A 25,558-nucleotide genomic window follows, 5' to 3' on the forward strand; every position below is an offset into this window, starting at 1 on the left:
ATCAGCCTCACGGGATGAATTAGGGAGTGTTCATTCTGCTTCCATGTTTTTGGAGAATTTGCAGAAAACTGATCATATATTTCTTCTGTAAACTCACCAGTAAAACTATCTCGGTCTGGTGGTTTTTTCTGAAAGATTATTGTTTACTCACTTACTTAAAACTATTTATAGGCTTTTTCAGATGACCGATTTCTTTTTGTGTAGTTTGGGGAGTTTGTTATTATAAGAAATCTGTCCATTGCATCTCAGTTACCAAATCTGCAGGTGTGGAGTTGCTAGTAGGATCCTTTCCTCACCCATGAACAGGCCCAAGGTCAGTCATCTCAGGTCCTGAGACGACCCTGCTGCTTCTGATGTTAGTGATGTCAACTTTATTAAATATTTCAAAGAACCAACTGTTGGTCTTGTTGAATTTCTATTATGAGTTTCATTAATTTTTGTCCTCATTTCTATTATTTCTTTTCTTCTACTTTGAAAATCATCTACTCTTTTTTTTTTTCTTGTTTTCTAAGGTGGTAACTCAGATTATTGATTTTAGATGTCTCTTCTAATAAGTGAATTAAACACTATAAATTCCCACAAGTTGTATTTTCATTTATTTTAGAAACATTTCTTCAGTTGCTCTTTACTTTCTCTTCAGATCTCTTCTGTGACACTTGCAATTTAGAAGCATATGTTTAATTTCCAAAGACTTTGGGATTTTCCAGTATGTTTTAGAATTCTTGATTTCTGGTTTAATTCCACTGAGGTTCAAGCCGTGGCGATTCCTGTTCTCTGAAGCCGGTTCTGGTGTGTTCATGCTCCCTGTGTCTACCCTGCGGCCTGCGTGTGGGCTGGAGGAGCAGGTGTCTGCGGGGTGAGTGAGGTGTCCGAGTGACTCTGAGGTCAGCTGGTCACGTTCAGCTCAGCCGTGGGTCAGCTGGCCTGCGGTCTTCAGCAGGAGGCTGGTGCTGGCCTGCTGGACGCCGACCTGGTCTTGACGTCGGCTGTAACCTTAGCTGCTGGCATTTTTGCTGCAGGTTTCCGTGTGGCTTTCCTGGGATGTGCCCTGGAGGCCCCGGTGGCCCTGTAGCCCCTCAAAGAGGGGCGGGCTGCCTTCCAGGGTGGCCCGTCAGGATCCCTCCGGCTGGCAGTGGGTGAGGCGAGCTGGCTCTCCTTTTCCAGTGACTTAAGGCAGGAGCTGAAGCTCCTTCCAGAGCTGGATTCCTGGGACATGTAGAGAGGACAGCTCCCCAAGGTGGGGCAGGGCAGGCAGACCGGGCCCCGACCCACCGCCTGGTGTCAGGGCTTGGCAGCTAGTCCTCCCCCTGTGGCACTGTGGGGCTGCACCAGTGGCTGGGGTGGGCTGTGCTGGCCGTGCCCCGGTCCTCGGCCCCTCTGCCTGGTCCTCCTCTGCTCCCAGGTGCCTTGCTGGCTGCGCTTCCTCATCCCTGGGGAACTGACTACGTGGACGAAGCCCAGGTCAGGCTGTGGGGAGCACCGGGCCTGCAGGGCGTTCAAGAGCGGGTGATGAACAGGAAGCAGGGAGTGCGCTGGGCGCCTCCCCCATGCCTGCGGCTGTTTTCATGTGTCCCTCTGTCCCGGCTGGACCTCTCTGGTGGAAGGTCCTGCCAGGGTCAGTGTCCAACAGCACGATCTCACTGCAGCATACGACTCAGAGACAGCACGGTGGGACTCACTCCCTGTCCCCTGCGAGCCAGACCTGCTCAAGGGTCCCCTGGCAGTCAGGGGCACCTGAGAATCAGACCCCTTGCTTGGAAATCCCTGCTGTTTCTGTTGGCGATGGACCAAGGTGTCAGCTCTGCGGTGATGGCGGGGTGAGCGGGAGGACAGCTCCAGAAGCTGAAAGGAAGCACTGTTCCCTGCCGTCGGGTCATGTCCCCCTGCATGCGCCTCCGGCAGACCTGCCTGGCAAATCTATGAGGCTACCTGGACCACCCAAGGGGACTTCCAAAGCCAGCCAGGCGAGGTGAGCTGTGGCCATGAGCAGGTGGGGAGGTCCTCAGCCATCCCGGGGGAGGGCCTGGAAGCCCTGGGGGGCTTGCCTTTCTGCTCCCCCTCTGGTGCTGCTGGACCCAGAGCAGCAATCTGGAGCACCCACTCCAGAGCTGAGTCCCACTTCATGAACTCTGTTTTCCTCATGTGACTCGCCTAGGGAGGGTGCAGGACAGCACAGCTCTGTTCCTCTGCTGGGACTCCTCCAGCAGGAAGCAGAAAGCGAGGTTGCCAGCGTGGAAGTGACACCGGAGAGTGGGCCTCCCAGGGTCGGGTGTGATGTGTGGCTCAGTCAAAATTCAAGACGGCTATTACACACACTAAATGGGTGCTTTCAGGGTGGGTGGGGTGAGGGCTCTGCCGCCTGTCAGAGTGGGCAGGGCAAGAGCAGCACTGCCCCCGTGCTCCCTCCTCTCCCGACCCCTGTCCCCAAATCAACCAAGGCTGCATGGACCTTTCCTTGGAGTCAACAGGTGCTCCTACCATGCATGCCAGGGCCTGAGGCAAGCTCAGATGGAAGCTCCCACCACAGCTTAGAGAGTCTGGCTGTAACCTACCAAGACACCTCCGGGCCTCTCACCTCTCGCTGGCCTCCACGGAGGTGCCTCCCTAATGACCTGGAGGCCAGGTCTGGCCTTACCTCTTCTGCCCCAGCCTGTCTGACTCCCGAGGGCCTGTAGGAGCAGGTGGCCAGTCTGCCACACACTTCTGCCCTCAACCCTGTCCACTCCCACCCACGGCAAGAATCACAGGGACCAAGCACAAGCCATGTTGTCAAGGGTGCAAAGGGTGCAGAGTCTCAAATGCAGGGGGTGCAGGCGTGGAGCCCACCACGCACCCACCAGCCAGTTGCACCCTCCACAGAGCTGCACCCGCCACCCAGCTGCACCCGCCACCCAGCTGCACCCTCCACCCAGCTGCACCCTCCACAGAGCTGCACCCTCCACCCAGCTGCACCCTCCACCCACCTGCACCCTCCACCCACCTGCACCCTCCACAGAGCTGCACCCTCCACCCAGCTGCACCCTCCACCCACCTGCACCCTCCACCCAGCTGCACCCTCCATCCAGGTGTGCCTGCCACCCAGCAGGGACCAGCCAATGCGCTTTAGGGGAAGGAGGACTGACTGTAGGGATCTTGTGTCACCCATTCAGCAGCTACTCTCCTAACAGCTGAGAATGGACAAGGCTGAATGTCCCTCACCTCCAGAGTGGCTTAACTGATGGGCACATCAGTGGAGTAGTACTGGGCCAGACAGGACCAAGAGCAGCTGAGAGCAGCCAGGCCAAGGCCACGTGCTAGGGACTCCCCTGGTAGAATGTTCTGGAAATGGAAGAACTGCAGGGCAGAGGTGGGAGCTTTGCTAGGCAATAGGAAGGTTGTTGTGGCTGGGGTGGTGGACTGGGGACCACGCAGTTGTCACAACACCACAGAGAGTAAATTCACTGTGTGCTGATTAAAAATGTTACCTATGCATGCAAAGTCACTTGCGACCTTAGAAGCCAGCACGGTGGTGCCCTGTAGGGGTACTGGGAGCAGCAGGGACTGTGCTACTGGCTCAGTCCCTTCTCTTTGATCTGGTGTTAGTAACATGAACAGGTTCAAATCCATTAATGGCTCCCATATAATTCATGAGCGTTGATTGGTCCATATGCTCTTTTTTTTTTTTTTTTTTTGGTACTGGGGATTGAACCCAGGGGTGCTTAGCACAGAGCCACATCCCCAGCCCTTTTTTCTTTTTATTTAGAGACAGGGCCTTACTATGTTACTTAGGACCTCACTAAGTTCCTGAGGCTGGCCTTGAACTTGAGATCCTCTTGCCTCAGCCTCCCAAGCTGCTGGAATTATAGGCATGTGCCACTGTGTAGGAGCTAGTCTTTAATTAAAGTTTCATTTAAAAGGCACAAAATAATAAAATGAATGATTTCGTGTGACAACTTAGAGCTTATAGAGTACCATGGGCGCCCTCCTCTGGTACTCCCTGACCTCCCCTGCTCCCCATGAACTGGGGTAGGACCTGGGCCTCCCCAGTTCTGATGGGTGCTCTGCGTAATTTGAAAATGCAATGACTGGGCAAAGGCCTGTCCTGAGCTGGCAGCGAGCAGCTGGATGGGCACTACCTCTCTCCACGGTCCCTGCTGCAGAGCGGGACCTGGAATCCGGGCCCAGCTCCACCAGGCCCCGTAGGACTGGCCAAATCGCCTCCTGTGATGAGCCAGGCAGGAGAGAGCGGCTGTCCTCGCCAAGGAGACGTGGACGCTTCTCCTTTCACCCCAAGGCGTGTTCTCACCTGCTGTCACGTGGGAGCCGACTCAGGGTTGCCCACTACCCTCCAGGAGCCCCGCGTCCCTCCTGGCACCCTGTGTGTCTGTAGGGAGTCACGGCCCCAGGTTGCCAAGGTAAGGCAGAGGCCCACAAGGCTGCCGAGCATGTGCCCAGGCGCCCACTGTCCTCTGGGAACTTAGGTCCTGTCCTCAGTGGCCAGCAGCCCTGGGAGCAGAGCCTCAGCCTGTCCCGCGGCCCGACCTCAGCAGGTCTGTCCTCCAGCCTGACACTGCCCTGCTCTCAGACCCCAGCCCCCAGCAAGTTCTGCAGTTCAACAGCCTGTGCACTTACGCCACAGTGGCTGTGCCGGACGGAGAGCGGCCACTCCCAGTCCTCCCGTCCCCTTTGTCTTCAGGCAGAACTGCGTGACCTGCTGTGACGAAGTCCTCCCCCTGCCTCCTATCCACGGCCCACATGTCTGGGAAAATCTGTGCATCTAAACTCAGGCCAAGCCCCTGGCCATCACGAGTGCTTCCGGCACAGCTGAGCTCCTTCTCTCCTGGACTCCACACGCCACGAGGTGCAGAGGGAGCAGCCCAGAGATGCATGACCGCAGTGTCTGACACACACAGAGCAGCAGGAGAGCAGACTTTGAATCTGGGGAGCTTGGAGAAGTGCAGAGATGTCTACAGACTGGGTCCGGGGGAACCCCAGTGGGCACATGTCCAGCAGTGGACATCCTCAACGGCAGACTCACTCTGGTCCACCTGCCTGGGCTACTCGGGCCACATGGTTCGTGTGTCCAGCTGCTTACCTGGCCAGGCTGAGAATCCCCTCCCCAGACGAGGACACCCAGCCAGCACCATGTCTGTCTCAGGGTCACACGGATGGCCGGGGCAGAGCCAGGTCAGAAGCAGTGACCTTGTTTTCCTCGTGACTTTGCCTGCACCACCTGATGCTCATGCTGCAGCCATGGCTGCTGACCACCAGCACAGCCAACAGGTCACTGTGGTGTCCACGCCCACATACAGAGCCACTCCAGAACCTAGCACGTAAGATGACATTTTGTCAGTATCATTCATGGCTCTAGATGTCGATGGGGCTCAGTGGGTGGCTCTCCTTGTCTCTCTGCAGTCGCAGGCACAGGGAGCCAGGCTCTCCTGGGTGGGTGGGCTTTCAGTGTGGTGCCTCCATGGCAGGCAGTCGAAGCTGGCTGTCATCTAGGAATCCAGCTGGGGCCCCTATCTGGCCTCCCACGTGGCTCCACCTCTCAGCGGTGGCCATGCTGAGAATAAGTGCTGCCAGCAGCAAGTGTTCTTAGAACAGAAAGACGGAAGTCCCTGGGCCAGCCAAGGGCCATGCAGTGACGGGCACAGCATCCCTAGTGCTCCACTGGCTAAGGCAGACCCAGGGTCAGCCAGGTCCCAGGAGGGAGGAAACGCATCTCACCTCTTGGCGGGAGAGGTCAACTCCCAAAGAGCCTATATTTAGAGGACAGTGTTAGGGTCATCTTTGGAAAAACCCTGTCTGCCACCCTGGCCATGGCAAAGGAGGCAACCCTTGTGGCAGAGACCTTTGAAGCTCTGCCAACTTCCCGGGAGAGGACAAGCCATGCCCAAGTCTCCGGCGGGCTGGTAGGCATCGTGGTCCTGGGGAAGGCTGGGTTAAGGTGCAGAGGCAGCTCAGGGCTTGCCCGACCACTCTCCAGGCCTCAGAGCCTCACGGGAGATGGGCTGGCACCCCGTGGAGACCTCTGGGCACGAGCTCCATCTGAGTCAGGGCTGTAGTCACCAGCTCCTTGGACACTTGACCAGGGGCATTTCCCAAGCCGCCCGTGTGACTGGTAGCTGAAGAAGGCCGCAGATCACGCCACAGAACTGTCGCTAATGACCTGGGGGTGGAGAGTGGGCGCCCTCCACTCTGCTGCAGAAAAGGGGAGGGTGAGGGGGCAAAGGTGGGGCCCAGCACTTCCCGCTAATGCGCAAAGCAGAAGATGGAGCCGGCCGCGGCTGCGAGGTGTTAACGATTTCCTCGCCTGCCGCAGGGGGAACGAGGGGAACGGAGCGCAGGCCCCGGCAGATGAATGGCCGGCGTGGTGTTAAGTCCGCATTTAACAGCTTGATTAATGGGCTGGAGGAGAGGGACAGCTAATGAAATGTGCAGGTGGCTGCCGGAGGGTCGGCCACTAAGGCAACAAAGGACACAAGACATAAGGCGCCTGCAGGGAAGTCCTGCACCTAGAAAGTCCCCTCCTCAATTCCAGTGCAAGGAAACCACCCACTGTTAATTCGCCAGAGATGTTAGCAAGCACCCAGGACTCGCCGGGCCTCCCAGGAGGCGATCGTGGCCAGGCGCGGAAGGACACAGGCCCAGAGGTCCCGAAGCTCACAGACTGAGGAACTCGAAATGGAAAAGACTGAACTGTTGCCAGGCAGTGAGAAGGAGCCGCCCAGCAGCAGTGGTGTGAGATCTCAGGGCAGCACAGCCCTGGGCGCGGGAGGAGGAGCCCCACACACGGGCCTTTCCTGGAGGTTCCCCACCGTGGAGCTGAGAAGGCGGGAGCCTCCTCCTCTCCTGCGGGGCGTTCACTGATTCATGTGCGCCCCAGGTCCTGGCCTCCAGCCTCCACCACTCAGCCTACTTGGTGGCCAAGGCCTCTGCAACATGGCTGCTGCTGGCAAGCCTGTCCCCCTTTCCCTTCGGCCGCCCTTCTACTTCAGCATCTGGTCTCCCGTCATCTTGCAAACAAATGACCCCTCCTGGCTTCCCACTTGCACCGCTGTCCCAAGCAGGGCCCTGCCCCATCCTCTGCTCGAAGGCTCTCGGTGGCTCCCCACGCTGCCTGGCCCCCGGGTCCTGCTGTCTGGCATGTCCACCCTCCAGCTCCACATCACCCTCCCTGCACAGAGGACAGACCCCAGCCCACCCCAACTCCCCTGCCTCAGGTGCTTGGGCACGGCCCTGGGGTCCTGTTCTGTCTGCTGACCCAGCTCCTTCTGAATCCCCCAGACATCCCTCCGGCCCAAGCCTCTGCCAGACCCTGGGCTTCGAGGCAGGGGGTGGGTCACAAGTGAGAACTCCCGGATGGTGGCCCTGGGGTAGGAACCAGGAGTGAGACAGAGTCAAGGGGACTGGCCAGACCAGGGGTCTGTGGAGGGCGAGCCCGCCCCTGACCTCAGTGGCCTGCAGGAAAGAGGGCTTGCTCTGCTTGCGTCACCCAGCAGCCCCAGACAGCTGGTGGAGCAACCCCAGGGCCAGACGCACTCAGCAGCGGAGCGTCCTCCCTGCACTCTGCCGTCCTTGTCAAAGAGATGGGGGCAGTGGCCTATGCCAGTCACACAGCTGGCACTCAGGGCCGCCTCTGTGGCGTGGCTCCAGCGTTGGGTGGCGTGGAGCACCGTGAGTGGAATCAGGGTCTGGGCTCTGCCGTGGCAGCCTTGGCCCTGGCCAGACGGGCGCCCTCTGCTCCCGCCCTGCTCCCACCATGAGCTGCAGGGTCTGCCGCATTCCCCACAGCTGCTGTGTCCTGTCAGACAGCGCCTCACTGGCTGCAGTCCGCCCTTCCTCTCTAAGCTGTGCCCCTCTGCGGCAGGCGACTCTGCCCGCCCCTGCCTCTCCCCGTCCTCTGCGGGCTCCTGTCCACACCACGCTGCCTGCACTCCGGGCTCCTCCCGCTCCTCTGGCACAGCAGGCGCTGGTCCCCACTCTGGGTCTCTGCAGAGGGACCCACCAGCTGTGGCGCTGCCCTGAGCTCACCTCTTCCTCCTCTGGCAGCTCTTCACCTGCAGCCCTCCTGTCTGCAACGCCCCTCCGGAACCTTCCTCCCCCAGCGATGGGTAGGGGTCTGCACCCCTCCCCTGGCACCCAGCCCTGCTGGCCCCAGCTGTCTGTCCCCACCAGGTGGGGAGCCCCAGGGCAGCCTGCTGTGTAGGATTCTGTCCCTGCTGAGTCCCGCCCCGGGACAGGCGCTGGTCCTCATGCCGGGAGCCCTCTTCTCTCCTGCCTGCCCCGCGAAGGCCATCGGAGAAGCAGCCCTTGCTTGTTCACCCCACACAGCAGCCGTGCTGGGAACTGCGGGGACCTTTCTGGCCTGGGGCTGCAGGAGGGCAGACACAGGGGAATCGCATGCCCCCTGGGGCTCATGGCCTCTGCCGTGCCACCTCGAGCCCAGAGCTCCTCCGAGGCCAGCTTCCAGAGGCCAGGTGGGGCATGGCCACGTCCTGTTTTGCTCTGAGACACTGAATCAGCATGTGAAGCTGGTCATGCTCAGTGGTGTCCAGAGCCCAGAGCAGAAGTGCCAGGGCTGCCCAGGCACCAGCCAAGGATGAGATGCCATCTCAAGATGGCCCACCCTTTTTTGCCCAAAGCTTTGTCTCCCCTGGGGAGCTGGCACCCCAGATGGAGTGGTCCTCTCAGGCCCAGTCCCTCATGGAGACACGGATGCCAGTGGAGCAGGGTCTTGTGAACTCTCCAGGTGGGGCCCTGGGCCTAGGGCAGTGCAGCCAGGAACAGGTGTGAGCACTATCCCTGGAGGGTGTGGCCTGGGTTCTTGTAGTGACAGCCTGTGACAGTGTCCTGGTCCTTTTCGTGGCCATTGAGCACTTCACCTCTTGAAAGTGGACAGTGCTGTGGAGGTGACTCTGTAGAGGCTTGCCGGCACCTGTGAGGCCGGGGTTCTGTCCCCACCCTGCCTGATGTGTGCAAAGACACAGCAGTACTGGACGGGCGCTGCAGAGGACAGCGCTGTCCAGGGCGGCCTGTGGGCAAGCCCTGCAGAAGGGCCAAGAATGGGGTAGAAAGGGCCACGAGGACAAGGAGGTGGCCTGCAGGGCCCCGGCTCTCTCCAGCCCCCGCCTTCCACACGCGTCACCAGGCCGCGCTTCTGGTGAACATCTGCCCACCCCGTAAAGCAGCAGCTGCCAGTCACCCAGATGTCACTCTGTAAATCTGCAGGATGACTCGGTGAGTCGGAGGGGCCAGCAGCTTTATGAGGTGCCACCTCTGTGATTAATGGGGCCAGGAGGCCGTGCAGGCAGGGTGGGGGTGGGACGAGAAAACAAGCACCAGAGTGGGCACCACGCACACGCATGTGCACACACAGCCACATACATATGCACACACACACATTCACATACTCACACACACACAGATTCATAAACACACACACGCATCTCACACACGCAGAGACAAGGCATATTCACACTCACACGTACGTGCTTATACACACACACACTTATGCATGCACACACAAAGGACTTGCATATGTATGTGTGTACACATGTCCGTACACTTACACACACACGTGCACACACACCCACACTGAGGATCTCAAGCCTCGCTGGATCTGCAGGAGCCTTGAATGCAATTCCTTTCAGAATTGACTCCCTCAGCTGTGGCTGCCCAGAGGAAGAACAGAATATTAAAATTTTGAAATAAATTAAGTGAAAATCCAGACTTTGCCTGTGCAGAGATGACATGCCCACAGTACGTGGTCATCTCCATGTTAGAATTTTGCTTTAGTTACTTGAATTGAATATTTGTGTTTAGAAAAAAATCTATTAGTTACTGTTCATAACAGGAAGGCAGAGGAACCTGAGAAGCAACAGAAGTTGCACACCTACTGAGTGCCAGGCCCACGCTCACGCGTGCTGTCCCACGTACTACTCAGCTACTCTTCAAAGAGACGCTGGCGTCTGTATTTTCCAGGGAAGACTCATCAATGCCCAAATCCACATGCATGGGCAGTGGCAGGCTGGGAGCCACACCAGGCATGTCTGCTTGGTCTCATGCGTCCCTCTGGGTCACATGTGCGGGAAAGACTGACAGCAGAACGTGGATACCTGCCCTCAAACCCAAATCGGCGCTGAACGAGGACACACATCATGGTGAGGGAGCGCATCTCTTCCACATCCCTCTCCTGGCCACGTTTGGCTTGACGAGCTGCAGCCAATTCTTGGTCTGCAGATTTCCAAGCCTCGAGCGTGGCACCTAGGAAGTCCCCATCAGGGGACTGTGGGAAGCGAGGCCCTTCCCACAGCTGCACACTGACGCCCCCGCCAAAGTTTGTTAAAAGGCCGATGAGGAGGCGGGAATGAATGAACTGAATTTTCTCCATTTCATGATTAAACAGGGGATGCCTAATCATGGAATTAGGTAGAGGCGAACCCATGTGTGACGTGGGGCCACGGCCTGGCCCTTGCTGCCCGTGCAGCCCAGAGCCTCAGAAGTCCTCCCTGGTGCCCAGCACTCCAGAGGCCAACCGGAGGGCCAGGGTCTTGCCATGGCGGCCGGCTGCAGCTGTCTCTGACAGACACGCGGGCAAGGTGCAGGCGCCGGCCAGAGGAAGGGGTGCGGCAAATGATTCCTCTGAAGACACGGGGAGGGGCGGCTCGCAGGCAGCGGGGAGCGCTGCAGCCCCGGGGCCATGAGGGAGGGGATGCAGACCCCCAGAGACGCCGAGCACCGAGGAGAAGGACTGCGGGAGCCCGGAGCACGCTCTCTGGAATCTTCCTTGGAGGAAGGGGATGGGGGAAATACTGTCACAGAGATCAAGGGAGGAGAGTGCTAAAGACACTGAGCCGGAAGAAGGGTCCTTCTCCTCACTAGCCCTGACCCACTGTGACACACTAAACCGCTGCGGGCAGTGAAAATATCGTCTCCTCCACGTGCTGCGTTAACAGTGCACAGAACACAGTTTGAGCCTGCAACAAGGAAGCATGGAGCTCGAGAGGGGCCCAGCTATTGAAGAAGACATCTGCCTGTCCCTCCTGGCCTACTGCCTGGATTTAACAGGACAGTTGTTTAGGACCAATGCACAAACCTGGGGCCTAGGGCAGATGTAAGGTCAATGAGAGAAGCTCACTGGGTTAAACTTGGGGAGACACTTGGCCTGCTGAAAGAGATGGTTTTTCTCTGGGTGGACCTGAAAAAAAGGAAAAGCATCTGCATTTATCTACTTTCTGTTGCTATAGCAAAGTAACTGGACCTGGATACTGGGAAAGAAAAGAAGTTCATTTAGTTCACAGTTTTGGAGGGTGACTGTCTGAGACAGATGTTCAGCCTCTGATGGGGGCTGCGTGGCTGATCGTACCATGGCAGAGAAGCCCAGAGGGAGTCAGCCATGTGGAGGTGCCGAGCACAGGGGACGGCCTGCTTTCCCGCAAGAACTAAGTGGGATCCCCGGAGAACTCCATCAGCTCCTTCCGAGGGCAGCTCCCCGTGCCCTGATGGACTTCCACAGGGGCCCCTTAAAGCTGGCTCTGCTCCTCAACCTCACTGCACTGGTGGCCAAGCTCCCAGCACACGCGCCGTTGCAGGACAAACCATACCCAAACCATAGCGCTCCCAAGGATCCCAACTCAAAGGTCATACACACCAGAGTTTGCCACTGGAATTCCCGCCACTTGTGCGGGAAAAAGAGCTCAAAATTTCATTTAAAATGCTTCATATGGGCGCAGTTCCCAGATACCTGGAAGATGCAAATGTGAAGACAGAGGCCCCAGTCACTGCTGGGTGTGGGCTGCCAACCCCAAAGACGGAGGGCGCGTGCTTGTCAGTGCCTCACACCTGCTAGAACATATTTTATTTTTCAAGAAGTAAAAGGAGATTTTGGAGGTTTGACGGTAACAAATGCTCAAACAAATGAACAAGCAGGTGTGAAATAGAGCCACTCAAAGCACTAAGTAGGAAACTCAGGCAATGAGAGGACAGAGGGTCACTGGCACTGAAGAGACCAAGCGAGGGGGAAGGCAGATCCGAGCAAGGCGGGTGGGATCAGTGTAAAATGATGGGCCACGAGGGGAGAGCATAAAGACAGGGTGGACGGAACAGGGCGCAGGCAGGAATCTAAGAGGCGACCAGGGAGATCTTGCAGAATGGCTGAAACACTGATATTTAAGTTAGGAGACCTGAGTGAACACCAAGCAGGATAAATAAAACAGACCCCTCTGGAAGATCAGTGTCCCGGCCCGCGGGACATCAACGCAGGACGGCAAACCTAAGAGAGAAGGAATGAAGGGACAAGAGACACAGGGAGTGACAGCCAGACAGGAATTCTGATCAAGCTGCAAATTTTTATTGTTCTCAAGGATATTTATGCTGAGGGAATGAGGGACATGATGAGACACAGGCTGGTTGGCTGTGTTTTTCTTTTGGGCTCCTGATAAGGTGCAAGTTCACGCCGGCGGGCCATAGGCAGAACTATCAGCCGGGAGTGGGGAGGGGGCGCGTTCCGGGAATCCGTCAGCCTTCAGCTGCAGGGTGCCTGAGTCAGCTGCAGGGTGTTTGTGCAGGGGAGGCAACCGCAAAATGCTCCCTGGGCTGCTGCTTATCATAAAGGTCAGAACGTCCTCAGAATGAGAACTTCTTCTTGGTCCCTGACATTTCCCCCTTTCTTATATAAAATTATTGACCATATTCTGAGAGCCATATTTTAAAGGGGTGATAGAGGCTATGTGGCGAGGCGGGGGCGTGGCCTGCCCGAACAGGTACAGCGCTGGAGTGACAATCCCTCGGGAACTGCGCCTGTCTTAGGTTGTCCGTGACAGAGCAACATCCTTACCCGTCATTGGATAATGAGGCTCTAGCCCTCATTTCCTGTCTTAGGTTGGTATGAGCTCTTACGAATCTTACCCGTCATTGGCTGTCCAGTTCAGCTCACAGGGGTGATGGTCTTTTAAGATCACCATCATGATCCATCATCTCCAGTCGATGGTAATGAACCTGAATAGGTTTCGCCAGTATAGCCTCAATATGAGCTCTAAGAAAAGCCATGATCTTGTTGAATATCAAAGGACCTATAGATATGATAAACAGCAAGCAAAGGAGGGGACCTTAGCAGGGTCCTCAAGTCCTGCATGGCTGTGGGAGAGCAGTGAACAGGCAGCCATTATCCAGAGAAGCAATGGTGTGCAGTCACAGGGTTGGTCATTCAGGGGATTTTTCACATAGATTGTCGGCTGCATCTGTAAGAGAGGAAGATTCATCCTTAGGGGGAAGGTTTCCGTCCCTGGGTTGTGGTAAATCATTGACCTGTTTGACCAGGCGTTCTGGTAACCATCTTGGGGCTGCTTGTTCTTGATCTAATAACAATTGTTAAGATCATAGGTATTAGGTGCAGCGATTAACAAATCATCCATATAATGTAATATATAAACTTGTGGCCACCGCTCTCTCACAGGGTCTACTGCTTGAGCAACATATTTTTGGCAAAGACTAGGGCTGTTAGCCATACCCTGGGGAAGGACCTTCCAGTGAAATCTCTGCATAGGGCCCTGAAAATTGATGCGGGGGAGGCTGAAAGCAAAATAGGGTCTGTCATCAGGATGTAAAGGAATAGTAAAAAAGCAATCTTTTAAGTCAATGACCATTTTATAATAGTCCCTAGGAATAGCTACCGGTGTAGGGATGCCTGGCTGTAGTGCCCCCATCGGGCGCATAACCTTATTGATAGCGTGCAAATCCTGTAAAAGGCGCCATTTGCCTGATTTCTTCTTAATAACAAAAATAGGAGTGTTCCAGGGTGAGGTTGAGGGTTCCACATGGCCGGCTGTCAACTGTTCCTGTACTAACATGGAGGCAGCCTCTAATTTTTCTCGGGTAAGGGGCCTCTGATCCACCCACACAGGAGTTTGAGTTTCCCAAATAATTTTGTCTGCATGGGGTACAGGAGGGTCAGGGACCGACACTAAAAATCCACATACCCAAGTCCAAATTTGTCTGTTTTTTGTATGGGCTGTACAGGCTCAACCTGTCCTTGTCCTAGCCTCCCAAGGACTGTACCAGGGATAAAGCCCATACGAAGCATTTGATGAGTGACTAAAGAGTCGGGACTAGCAAGAATAACTTTCATTTGGCTTAGAATGTCTCGTCCCCAAAGGTTGACAGGGAGATCAGGAACAACGAAGGGGGTAACAGTTCCTTTATTTCCTGTGTTATCTTTTGTGTCAGTCCAATTGAGCACCCTGGAGCTAACTAAGGGGTTTCTTGACTGCCCTATTCCTTTAAGGTCAGTTAGTGATGAGGTGAGGGGCCATTCTGATGGCCAATATTTTTGAGAAATAACTGTGGCATCCACACCAGTATCTAGGATCCCTTGGAATTTCTTTCCTTCAATAAATAGGGTAAGAGTGGGTCTTTTGTGGGAGATAGGTTGGACCCAATACACATCAGAGGAACCTAAAGAGGCCGTGTTTCGTGGTGAATTTTGGGCAGCGGGAGTGTTTCCTGAATTGAGGGGAAGGAGTATTAATTGTGCAATTCTTGTTCCTGCAGGGATGGCCGCTATTCCGTTAATAGCTGTGGCCAGTATTTTAATTTCTAGAGTATAATCATTATCAATGATGCCAGGGAAGACCTGAACACCTTGTAAAGTGGTAGAAGTTCTCCCAAGAATAAGAGCACACATATGAGGTGGAGGGGGGCCTACAACCCCAGTGGGTATTATTTGGGGTCCTTGCATAGAGTCTAATATTGTATCGGTGGAGGCACAGAGGTCCAATCCTGTGCTGCCTGGGGTAGCGCGTTGGAGGGAGGTGATTGTGGAGAAGGACAGGGGGCCTGGATTGGGTTGGGAGTCTGAGAGGGAACAAACCTTATTGCCCCTGGGTTTGCTCTGGGGGCGGTCGGGGCCAGGGGCTGGCCCCGAGAGGAGTTTCCCGGGAAGTTAGAGGGAATAGGCTGTCCAAGGGCATTGGTCTTGGATCTACATTCCTTGGCCCAGTGGCGACCTTTACCACATTTAGGGCAAAGGGTGAGCGGAGGTGGTTTAGCCCCTGTTTGAGGAGATATGGGTCCTTGACCCAGTCTCCCTGTTGGGCACTCTCTCGCAAAATGGCCAGGTTGTTTGCAAGTAAAGCAAGTACGTGGGCCAGGGTGGTGAAGGGCCTTGGTGAAGGCGGCGCCAATAGCGAGACCCATAGCATGGGCCGTTCCTACCCCAGCACACAGCCTAATGAAGTCAGAAAGGTCCCCTTTATCTTTATGGGGCCGAAGAACATCTTGACATATTGGGTTGGCATTTTCAAAGGCAAGATATTTTACAAAGGAACTCTCGCTTTCACTTGGTCCAAGTAAGCGCTCCGCAGCTAGATTAAGCCGGGCAACAAAGTCACTGTAAGGCTCGTCAGGACCCTGACGAATTTTTGCTAGGGAGGTGGTGGCCGAGCCCTTTTGAGGGAGCCGTCTCCAAGCGTGCAAACCAGCAGTTTGAACCTGTGCTAGGAGCCCAGTAGGAAAGCGCGCCTGTTTAGGGTTAGTATCAAATGGTGCATTACCCACTAGTTTAACATAGGTCCAGGATTTAGAGGAAGCCTTGGTTGAATTTTTTGGGCAGTTTCCCGACAGTATTCCTTAAAGTCTGCGTTCCACAACAGGAAGTCACCTGCACTGAGGGTGGCTCGGGCCAAAAATTTCCAATCATTAGGGGTGAGCCATTGTGTACTATGGTTCTCTAGCAAGGCCAGTGTATAAGGTGCAGTGGGGCCATACTGTGTACAAGCCTTTTTAAGTCTTTCAAGAAAACGGAGGCTCAGCCTTTTATAAGAACCAAGGGTTCCACTCTGTCCAGAGGTGGGCTCCTCCTCATCCCCTGATTCCTGGTCCTCCTCTTGTTCTCCCTCTGGTTCTACCTCTTGTTCCTCCCCTGATTCCTTTTCCTGACCTCCTTCTAGACCCTCTGCTTTAGTCTGTGCGAGCTGATCTGCTTGACTGCGAGTGACTGGAAAGGCAAGAACAGGCTGACCACGTGGCTTCACCTTACGAGTATTAAGGGGTTTGGGGCCAGTTTGCGTTAACTCCGTGCCCAAGGCCAGTGAGCGAAGTTCAGCATCAAGGGCTTTTAGTTCTTTTAAAAGTTGGATTTGTTCCTGCCTATGTTGGAGAGACTCACGTAAAGGGGTTAGATTAGGCAAGGGAAGCGGGGAAAAAATGTCTGGGGGGGCAGTAGGTCCCTGAAGGGCCGGAGCACGAAAGGCAGGGGGTGTATAAGTGGGAAGTGGATTTTTAAGAGGTGGCAGGTCTGGAGAATGGTGTTGAGCCGCTGCCCCCTCCAGGGTAGCCTCCTCCTCTGGGGTCACGTCATCATAGGGATTTAAAACCGGATAAATCTTAGGGGGATTTTTAGGGGACTCTTTTGGTAAGGTGGGGTCTGGGAGGGTCCCAGGGTCTGGGAGGGTCCCAGGGTCCTGAGAAGGCTGAGTAGGGGGCATTTGAATACTAACCGAAGGGCATGCCGAGGGGGGGCGAGAGGTGGATTGCATTGCCTGCTCCCCAATTTTTACAAGTTTTAAAGTACCACTGTCAAAGGGTGAACTTTTAAGAATCTCATTAATTAAATTCCAATAAGAAAAGGCAGTGACAGGCACCTTTTGAGGACCAAAAGTCTCATAATAATCTTTGAGGCAGTCTCCTACTCTGAGCCACCTTTTACCATCAATTGACCCCTCAAGGGGAAACCAAGGACACAAATCCTCTATGTATGAAAAGAATAATTTTAAGTCCTTTTTCTTAACACGCGCTCCCCGAGTCTTGAGGGCCTCCTTGAGACCCGACAGAAACAAATCATGTGACGAAACTGCTTGTCCCATGGTGTGTCACTCACCTTGCGCCGGCCTCACTCTCCTCCTGGATCTGACTCCCGGTCGCGTTTACCGAGGCGATCCCGAATCCCGCTTGGCCAAGTCTTCCCCGGAGGGCAGCGTTCGCTTCTCTGGCAAAGGTTCCAATCAACCACGTTGGGCGCCAACTGTCCCGGCCCGCGGGACATCAACGCAGGACGGCAAACCTAAGAGAGAAGGAATGAAGGGACAAGAGACACAGGGAGTGACAGCCAGACAGGAATTCTGATCAAGCTGCAAATTTTTATTGTTCTCAAGGATATTTATGCTGAGGGAATGAGGGACATGATGAGACACAGGCTGGTTGGCTGTGTTTTTCTTTTGGGCTCCTGATAAGGTGCAAGTTCACGCCGGCGGGCCATAGGCAGGACTATCAGCCGGGAGTGGGGAGGGGGCGCGTTCCGGGAATCCGTCAGCCTTCAGCTGCAGGGTGCCTGAGTCAGCTGCAGGGTGTTTGTGCAGGGGAGGCAACCGCAAAATGCTCCCTGGGCTGCTGCTTATCATAAAGGTCAGAACGTCCTCAGAATGAGAACTTCTTCTTGGTCCCTGACAGATCAGGGTGAACTCAGCAACCTTACAGGCAGAGAGAAGAGGAATGGGTGGCCTGAAGGTGAGCAGCCGGACACCTGGCCTTCCACAGCACAGGAAGCAGAAGGAAGGCAGCAGGCGCAAGAAGCGCTTCCCAACCCAGAATCCCTCCCATGCCCTGGGTCTCCCTCCTCCCCCACCAGGAGGAAATGAGTCTCAGACAGAGGAGACGAGAAAACTCAGCTAAAGCCAAGGTGACCACAAAGCTAACAAGCACGGGGGCATCCAAACAGAAAATGAAGACTCACTAAGGGCAGTGCGCATCCACAGGGCGAAGGAAGCGGCAGACACGGGGCATGGGCAGGAGGGCTCATGAGCAAGAGTTCCACAGTCCTCTCGGTTTTAGAGACGAAGCAAAGCCATCTTGAGATTCTTAGGTTAGAGAGTTTGGAAATAAAGGAATAGACAAGAGCAAAGGTCCAGAGGAAAGGTGTGATGGCCATGTTGACATCAGATGGGACTTACTGGAAGCAGAGAAGGCCACCCCACTTTGAAAACATGTTCAACTTTCAGGGAAAATGTGGCCTTTTTAGACCTGTGTAACCTAATAATATTGCTTCAAGATATATAAGATGAAGTTCACAGAATCAATAATAATGTCAATCACTAAGATAATTTTGTTATTAAATTACAATAAATTTTAAAAATCAATAAGAAAACTTGACAAAATTATCAACCTGATGACTTTTTTTTTAAATTTTAATTTATTTTTATTGTAAACAAATGGGATACATGTTGTTTCTGTTTGTACATGTGTGGCAGGCGAGACCCGGGGCCCAGGGTTACACCACATGCATCCAAGATGGCGACTGGCAGGGAGTCAAAGGACGTGCTGAATGCGCCTTGAGAAAAACAGGACGCGTTTACCATCGGCTGTATGATAATTGGTTCAGCAGCCTAGCACGTGGACAGATGTATCTTACATGTGTGCTTGAGCTCGTGATCGCTTGACCTTTAATAGGATTGGAAGGACATATCTGGTTACAATTGCTTATGCAGGAGACTGCTGACATATTGAGGGTGTTGTCCGAATAAAGGGAAGCTGCTTCATGAACTTCAGAAGAGTACGTGTCGTTTGTCCCGCTGGTCGGCAGCAAGCGGCATATATGGAGTAACACATTACCATTTGCGTAATCATACATCTACATAGGGTAATGATGTTTGATTCATTCTGTTATTTTTTACATCCCCGCCACCCCTGCCACCCCTCTTTTCCCTCTATACAGTCCCTCCTTCCTCCTTTCTTGTCTCCCTCCCACCCCCTATTATGTGTCATCATCCGCTTATCAGTGAGATAATTCGTCCTTTGGTTTTTTGAGATTGGCTTATCTCACTTAGCATGATATTCTCCAATTTCATCCATTTGCCTGCAAATGCCATAATTTTATTATTAATTATAGCTGAGTAATATTCCATTGTATATATATACCACAGTTTCTTTATCCATTCATCAATTGAAGGACATCTAGGTTGGTTCCACAGTCTGGTTATTGTGAATTGAGCAGCTATGAACATTGATGTGGCTGTATCTCTGCAGTATGCTGATTTTAAGTCCTTTGGGTATAGACCGAGGAGTAGGATAGCTGGGTCAAATGGTGGGTCCATTCCAAGTTTTCTAAGGAATCTCCACACTGCTTTCCAGAGTGGCTGCACTAATTTGCAGCCCCACCAGCAATGTATGAGTGTACCTTTTTCCCCACATCCTCTCCAACACCTATTGTTGCTTGTATTCTTGATAATCGCCATTCTAATTGGGGTGAGATGAAATCTTAGTGTAGTTTTGATTTGCATTTCTCTTATTACTAAAGATGGTGAACATTTTTTCATGTTTGTTGATTGCTTGTAGATCTTCTTCTGTGAAGTGTCTGTTCATATCAGCCCATTTGTTGATTGGGTTATTTGTATTCTTGGTGTAGAGGTTTTTTGAGTTCTTTATATATTCTGGAAATTAGTGCTCTATCTGAAGTATGAGTGGCAAAGATATTCTCCCACTCTGTAGGCTCTCTCTGCGCATTGCTGATAGTTTCCTTTGCTGAGAGAAAGCTATTTAGTTTGAATCTATCCCAGTTATTGATTCTTGCTTTTATTTCTTGTGCTATGGGAGTCCTGTTAAGGAAGTTTGATCCTAAGTCAACAAGTTGACAATTTGGACCTACTTTTTCTTCTTTAAGATGCAGGGTCTCTGGTCTGATTTCAAGGTCCTTGATCCATTGTGAATTGATTTTTGTGCAGGGTGAGAGATAGGGGTTTAGTTTCATTCTGTTGCATATGGATTTCCAGTTTTCCCAGTACCATTTGTTGAAGAGGCTAACTTTTCTCCATTGCATATTTTTGGCACCTTTATCTAGTATGAGAAAATTGTATTTGTTTGGGTTTTTGTCCGTGTCCTCTATTCTGTACCATTGATCTACCTGTCTATTTTGGTGCCAATACCATGACGTTTTTGTTACTATTGCTTTGTAGTATAGTTGAAGTTCTGGTATTGCGATACCCCCTGTTTCATTCTTCCTGCTAAGGATTGCTTTAGCTATTCTGGGTTTCTTATTCTTCCAGATGAATTTCATGATTGCTTGCTCTATTTCTGTAAGGTATGTCATTGGGATTTTAATTGCAATTGCATTGAATCTGTACAGCACTTTTGGTAGTATGGCCATTTTGACAATATTAATTCTGCCTATCCAAGAACTTGGGAGATCTTTCCATCTTCTAAGATCTTCCTCAATTTCTTTCTTCAATGTTTTGAAGTTTTCATTGTAGAGATCTTTTATCTCTTTGGTTAGACTGATTCCCAAGTATTTTTTTTTTGAGGTTATTGCAAATGGAGTTGTTTTCCTCATTTCCCTTTCAGCTGTTTCATCACTTGCGTATAAAAATGCTTTAGATTTATGCGTGATGATTTTATAGCCTGCTATTTTGCTGAATTCATTGATGAGGTGTAGAAGTTTTCTGGAGGAGGTTTTGGATCCTCTAAATACAAAATCATATCATCCGCAATAGTGACAGCTTAAGTTCCTCTTTTCCTATTCGTATCCCTTTAATTTCTTTAGTCTGCCTAATTGCTCTGGCTAGAGTTTCGAGGACAATGTTGAATAGAAGTGGTGAAAGAGGACATCCCTATCTTGTTCCCGTTTTTAAAGGGAATGGTTTCAGTTTTTCTCCATTAAGAATGATGTTGGTGCTCGCCTCACAAGCACTAAGGCCCTGAGTTCAATCCCCAGCACCGCAAAAAAAAAAAAAAAAAAAAAAAAAAAAAGAATGATGTTGGCTGTGGGCTTAGCATAAATAGCCTTTACAATGTTGAGGTATGTTCCTACTATCCCTATTTTTTCTAGTGTTTTGAGCATGAAGGGGTGTTGTATTTTGTCGAACGCTTTTTCTGTGTCAATTGAAATAACCATATGATTCTTATCCTTAAGTCTATTGACATGATGGATTACGTTTATTGATTTACAAATGTTAAACCATCCTTGCATTCCAGGGATGAACCCCACTTGATCGTGGTGCATGATTTTCTTAATATGTTTTTGGATACGGTTTGCCAATATTTTGTTAAGGATCTTTGCATCTATATTCATCAAGGATATTGGTCTAAAATTTTCATTCCTTGATGTGTCTTTTCCTGGTTTGGGTATGAGGGTGATAATAGCTTCATAGAATGAGTTTGGTAGGGTACCCTCCTTTTCTATTTCCTGGAATACTTTGAGAAGTATTGGAATGAGTTCTTTGAAGGTCTTGGAGAACTCAGCTGAGAATCTGTCTGGTTCTGGGCTTTTCTTGGATGGTAGGTTTTAATGGCTTCTTCTATTTTATTGCTTGATATTGATCAGTTTCAATTGTGTATGTCCTCCTGGTTCAGTTTGGGAGGAGCATATGTCTCTAGAAATTTGTCAATGTCTTCGGTAGTTTCTATTTTGTTGGAATACAGATTTTCAAAGTAGCTTCTCATTATGTTCTGTATCTCAGTGGTGTCTGTCGTGATATTGCCTTTTTCATCACGAATTTTAGTAATTTGAATTTTCTCTCTCCTTCTCTTTGTTAGTGTGGCTAAGGGTTTGTCTATTTTGTTTACTTTCTCAAAGAACCAACTTTTTGTTTTGTCAATTTTTTGAATTGTCTCTTTTGTTTCAATTTCATTGATTTCAGCTCTGATTTTAATTATTTCCTGTCTTCTGCTACTTTTGCTGTTATTCTGTTCTTCTTTTTCTAGGGCTTTGAGCTGATTTTTTAGGTCATTTAGTTGTTGACTTTTCATTCTTTTCTGGAATGTGCTCCATGCAATGAATTTTCCTCTTAGTACCGCTTTCATAGTGTCCCAGAGATTTTGATATGTTGTATCGTCGTTCTCATTGACCTCTAAGAATTTTTTTATCTCCTCCCTGATGTTTTCTGTTATTCATGTTTCATTCAATAGCATATTATTTAGTCTCCAGGTGTTGGAGTAATTTCTTTTTTTTTTTTTGTCATTGATTTCTACTCTCAGTCCATTATGATCCGATAGAACACAAGGGAGTATCTCTATTTTTTTGCATTTCCTAAGGGCTGCTTTGTGGCATAACACTTGTCTATTTTCGAGAAGGATCCATGTGCTGCTGAGAAGAAAGTGAATCCGCTCGTTGATGGATGGAATTTTCTATATATGTCTATTAAGTCTAGGTTATTGATTGTGTTATTGAGTTCTATGGTTTCTTTGGTTGGTTTTTGTTTGGAAGATCTATCTAGTGGTGACAGCGGTGCATTAAAGTCACCCAGAATTATTGTGTTGTGGTCTATGTGATTCCTGAAATTGAAAAGGATTTGTTTGATGTACAGGGATGCACCATTGGGGCATAAATATTTACTATCGTAATGTCTTCCTGATTTATGGTTCCCTTAAGCAGTATGAAATGTCCTTCTTTATCCCTTCTGACTAACTTTGGCTTGAAGTCCACTTTATCTGATATAAGGATGGAAACCCCTGCTTTTTTATGTGTGTGGTATGTTCTTTCCTACCTTTCACCTTTAGTCTGTGGATGTCTTTTTCTATGAGATGAGTGATTTGCAGGCAGCATATTGTTGGGTCTTTCTTTTTAATCCATTCTGCCAGTCTATGTCTTTTGATTGATAATTTTAGGCCATTAACGTTCAGGGTTATTATTGAGATATGATTTGTATTCCCAGTCATTTGACTTATTTTTGGTTTTTAAGTTGGCTTGGTTTCTCCTTTGAGTGGTTTTTCTCTAAGGTAGTTCTTCCCCTTGCCGACCTCCATTGTTGTTTTTCATTTCCTCCTCATGGAATATTTTGTTGAGAACATTCTGTAGTGCAGGCTTTCTATTTGTAAATTCTCTTAACTTTTGTTTATCATGGAAGGATTTTATTTTGTCTTCAAATCTGAAGATTAGTTTTGCTGGGTATAGGATATTGGTTGGCATCCATGTTCTTTCAGAGCTTGAAATATGTTGTTCCAGGCCCTTCTAGCTTTTAGAGTCTGGGTTGAGAAGTCGGCTGCTATCCGAATTGGTCTCCCTCATATGTAATCTGATGCTCTTCTCTTGTAGCCTTCAAAATCCTATCTTTATTTTGAATGTTAGTCATCTTCATTATAATGTGCCTTGGTGTGGATCTGTTGTGATTTTGGGCATTTGGTGTTCTGTTAGCCTCTTGTATTTGATTTTCCATTTCATTCTTCAGGTTTGGGAAATGTTCTGATTTATTTCATTGAATAGGTTGTTCATTCCTTTGGTTTGTATCTCTGTGCCTTCCTCAATCCCAATAATTCTTAAATTTGGTCTTTTCATGATGTCCCATAGTTCTTGGAGATTCTGTTCATGATTTCTTATCATCTTCTCTGTTTGGGCAACTTTATTTTCAAGATTAAATATTTTGTCTTCATCGTCTGAGGTTCTGTCTTCCAAGTGGTCTAGTCTTTTGGTGATGCTTTCCATTGAGATTTTATTTGGTTTATTGTTTCCTTCATTTCAAGGATTTCCATTTGTTTTTTTTTTTATGAGAATCTCTATTTCTTTGTTGAAATGATCTTTTGCTTCTTGCAGTTGCTCTTTCAGCTTATTGGTATTATCATTCATTGCCTGCATTTGCTCTCTTATCTCATCCTTTGCTTCGTGAATCATCTTAATCATGTATAATCTGAAGTCCTTTTCTGACATTTCTTCTAACATACTGTCATTGGGTTCTATTAATATAGAATCTAGATTTGTTTGGATCATTTTCACCCTTGTTTTTTCATGTTGTTCATGTATCTTCCCCTCTAATAGTGCAGATCTGGGGTGTTGCAGATTTCCCCCTATAGGCTTATAGTGGTCCTATAGGTTTCCAAAACCCTTTCTTTAAGGGGAGATCAATATTAGCAGTGCCCAATTCAGACACTATGCAATCCTAGACCAAATAGCCCCTATGAGGACAATAACACAATTGTCATTATAAACAGAATGAGTTCAAATATTATCTTCAGTAAAACAAACAGATTTGCAATAAGGTCTACAGTTTCTAATGGAGGACAAAGAGGATGCAGAGGGATGTATGATGTGGCTGTTAATGGAATAAGAAAAGAATATACAGAAGTTCTAGATAATAGAAAGGGTGAGAGTGTAATCAAAAGAAATTGGATGTTAGCATGCAAAAAAGGGAGAAAGAGACTCTGAGGGAACAGGTAAACAAAAGGAAAAGAGAGCAAGAAAATAAAGAAATAAAAACTTAAATTTTTTCAATAAGGAGAAAAAAGAAAATCTACAGTATAACAGTCATATAGTAATGAAACCTCCCAGTGTTCAGTAGCCTGATGCATGAGAGGGACCTGACAATGAGCTTCAAGCCTCCAGCAGGCGTCTCAGGATGGGATTTGCCCCAACTAAAGATCGGAGCCACGGCTTCCAGGATTATCCAAGATGGCTGCTCTGGCTTTGAAATGTGTTGGCAAATGGGGAGCTGCAGCTCAGGGTGTGGCTGTGGTCGGCTGGAGGTCCTGGAGGCGGGGTGTGGTTGGTCAGGCAGGGGTCCTGGAGGTCGGGTGTGTTTGGTGTGGTTGTGGGATCCTGGAGGCTGGGTGCAATCAGTCGGTCTGGGGTCCCGGTGATAGGGCGCAGTCAGTTGGTCTGGGGGTTCTGGCGGCAGGGAGCAGTCAGTCGATGTGAGGGCCCCAGAGGCAGGGAGTGATCGGTCGGGCTAAGGGATACTGGAGACGGGGCTCAGTCAGTCTGGCCAGGGGTCCTACGGGGCCTGGCTGTTGTCTCAAAATGGCAGTAGCCATGTGTATTCAAACCTGCAGGTACTGTGACAGAGAACTTCCAGGCAACAGCAGGCAGCTGGCACTCCACTGGCGGTTGGTGATCAATTTGCTGACTGTTGTCCAACAATCGGGAGGTGAACCTTGTGCGTTGGGTGATGGATAGGAGTAAGGCAGGCGATGGACAGGCGAGAGGCAGGCAAATGGCGGATGATAGGCACCTGACAGTGAGCAATCTGCACTCAAAAAGGCGTCAATATCCTGGCAGACTTCAGGTGATCACAGCAGACAAATGGGGTAAACAGCAGGGGATCGATAAGCAGCAAAAACTGCCTCACCAAGAAACAGATAGCCTCTGCTTGAAACTGGAGTTACGGAGCGACAAGGAACGCAGCCTCTCTCTAGTCCGCCATCTTGGATCTTCCTCAACCTGATGACTTTTTACAGGCCACACCTAGATCAATAGATCGAGGAGACAGCACTCAGAATATGCGAGATTTAAGGCACATAATTAAACTCTGGGTCTAACAGGCATGTACGGAACATTACCCCAAAGGTGGCCAATATACATCTTTCGAGAACATATGGATTAGTTCCAAAATTTGGTCATCAAAAAATTGGCTCGGGGGCTGGGGTTGGGGGCAGAGTGCCCACCGGTAGGATGCAGGAGGCCTAGGGAATACATGGGGCTCCATCCCAGCCCCGCAGAAACAAAGACACAAAGACTCAATATGTTCAAGGAATTGGACTTACATAGACTATATTATTTCACCATATTGTAATTGAGTTATGAAACAACAAAAAGAGAAACCGTCAACGAACCTGCCAATCACTCCAAAATTTGTCCAGGGTTTCTTCCTAGACGGGACAGCAA

Source organism: Sciurus carolinensis, chromosome 3 (assembly GCF_902686445.1).
Source record: "Sciurus carolinensis chromosome 3, mSciCar1.2, whole genome shotgun sequence".
Taxonomy (NCBI): Eukaryota; Metazoa; Chordata; class Mammalia; order Rodentia; family Sciuridae; genus Sciurus; species Sciurus carolinensis.